Source organism: Ursus arctos, unplaced genomic scaffold (assembly GCF_023065955.2).
Source record: "Ursus arctos isolate Adak ecotype North America unplaced genomic scaffold, UrsArc2.0 scaffold_6, whole genome shotgun sequence".
Taxonomy (NCBI): Eukaryota; Metazoa; Chordata; class Mammalia; order Carnivora; family Ursidae; genus Ursus; species Ursus arctos.
The window spans coordinates 31,564,075-31,566,661 of record NW_026623078.1 but is presented as its reverse complement, the minus strand read 5'-3'; positions in this window follow the sequence as shown (position 1 = coordinate 31,566,661).

Genomic DNA, 2,587 nt, shown 5'->3' with positions numbered 1-2,587 from the left:
TGTGTCTGTCAAATAAATAAATTAAATCTTTAAAAAAAATATGTGGCAATAGTTGAAGGGCTTAGCATACATATGTGGTGAGCAAACTGGCTTCAAAAACTGGGATCGGGGCACCTGGATGGCTCAGTGAGTTAAGGGCCTGCTTTTGGTTCAGGTTATGATCCCAGGGTCCTGCGTTGGGCTCCCTGCTCAGCTGGGAGTCTGCTTCTCCCTCCCCCGCTCTTGCACTCTCCAGTGCACTCTCTCTCTCTCTCTCTCTCCCTCTCAAATAAATAAATAAAATCTTTAAAAAAAAAAAGACAATCTGGGATCCATGAAACATGTCAGTGAAGCATCTGGTAAACTGTAGATTTCATTACCTTGGAAGAGAGATTATATGCCTAGTTAACTTGAGTGCTAGGAAACACAATTGGAAAGTAGTCGTTAGATACAATGCTTGTTGCTGTTGGGTATGTTTGACAAATACTTTAAGAAAAAGATGATTAAAAAGTGATTTTTCTGATTTATAAGTGGAAGTGAAAGAGAACAGAAAGGCTTAGGGAACTTGTAGATTTGGAAAATTCAAATATTTCTTAACTGCAAAGAGTAAAGATAAACCTACAGCACCTGGCAGGTGAGGAGGCCACCATACTGTTGGTGGATAGAGGAGGGATAAACACTGGCACAAAATGGCTGAACAATTGTCCACGATTTCATGAAAGGTGACCTGGAAAAAGGTTCCAGTGGAGGGGAATGTTATGGAATACATGATAATGATACAGGTATTTGTAAAAATATGGGGGAGCAATGCCTAAAAGGACAGTCAAGTTCACTTTTTTCTGTTAAGTTGTATTCACACCATGCAGAAGAATGATGAGGGAGTGCGGGCTTTCAACCAGCAGTTAGAAATAAAGTATGCCAAAGAGCTTACAAAAAGGCCCTTATTACCTGTAGTAGGAGGGCAGTTACAGTTGAGGGAAGGCTGAAGACTTAATTGGTAGAATTATAGGACATCAGAATGTCAAAACCCAGTATAATCTGAATTACTTGAACACAAAGCCATGGCAAGTCTGTTACATAAAAGTCAGGACCCTAGAGGGGAAAACCTTGAATCCTGAATCATGACACATGTGATACTTGGAACACATGGCACAACTAGATGGATGGCCTTAAGGATGTTGTTTCTATAAACCCCCTGACTCCTTTAGGTTACAGAAGTTGCCCACCCTTCTCTAGCAAGAGCTAGAAGATGTTGGAGAAAACTCTCCCAATCAAGAGAACAATTGCCCTCCTCCCACTTTAGAAACTACCCACACTTCCTTTCTGTTTGCCAGGTTGATAACTAGAATTAAATTCCAATAAAACCCACCCACATCTTATCTAAGCAGGGGTGTGAGAGCAGACCCATGACCATAGGATATATTGGTCATATCACATGCCGCATGACCCAGAGACAGCCAGATTCATACAACTCTGCATCAGACTTCCAAAGGCACAACTGAAGCACCATGTTAGAAGAAACACCTAAAAGAATGGGTGCCATCCTTCAAGATAGGAGTATTTATTAAATTAGAGATCTCTAATGATGATGCTATGTCTACAAGTAGAAAGATACCTGTATCCAGGAATCAGGAGGTGAGAGCAAAAGTGGCCTCTATATCATTCCAATGACCCACTGAGAAAAACAATGTTTCTTATTCCCACAACTCTGGGATCTGCAGGTTTGGAAGCCCTAGCCCCCAAAAGTATACTTTTTTTTGTTGTTGTTGTTTTTCAAACTTATCTATTTGAGAGAGAGAGAGAAAGCACACGTGCAGAAGGTGGGGGGCGGGTGGAAGGGGCAGAGGGAGAAGGAGAAGCCGACTCCCCACAGAGCAGGGAGCCCCATGTGATGCAGGGCTCGATCACAGGATCACAGGATCTTGGGATCATGACCTGAGCCAAAGGCAGACACTTAACCGACTGAGCCACCCAGGTGCCCTAAGAGGTATACTTTTGAAGGGGACACAGCAAGGTTCTTATTGAACTACAAGTTATGGCTACTATCAGGGCAGTTGGGATTCCTTGTGCCCAGGGGCCAGCAGATAAAAGAAGGAATCGTCATACTGGACAACTCCTGACCAGCAGGAGGAGATAAGGGTACTTTTATAGAAGTAAATGCCAAGGTGGTAGCTAAAGGTGAGGGTCATTGGAACAGAGGGTGGAGGAGGGAAACGTTGAGAATCAGTTTTGTCCCTAAGATCAAATGCAACAACATGGGTGTAGTTCATCTCACTAGCCTCCCTCTTCTGAAGTTCCATTCAGAAAAGGGGTCCCTAAGAAACATGAGGAGCTTCTCCCTGATCCTGTGTGAGTAGTATATCTGTGAATATATCTGTGAAACAGATTGTAGATTATAGTGTCCAAGAGAATGTGCCTTACAGACCTCTGGCTATAGGGAACTTAACTGAGCAAGCTGCTGCACTTTGATATCTATTACCATGTTTACCCTTGTATCACTCTTCCCACATGTCCTCACAGTTGGTGACTGAGTCTACTAAGATAGCCCCTTTCTAGAATATAAAGGATTACTCTGACAGCTGACTTTGGCTACAGAAACTCCTTTGAC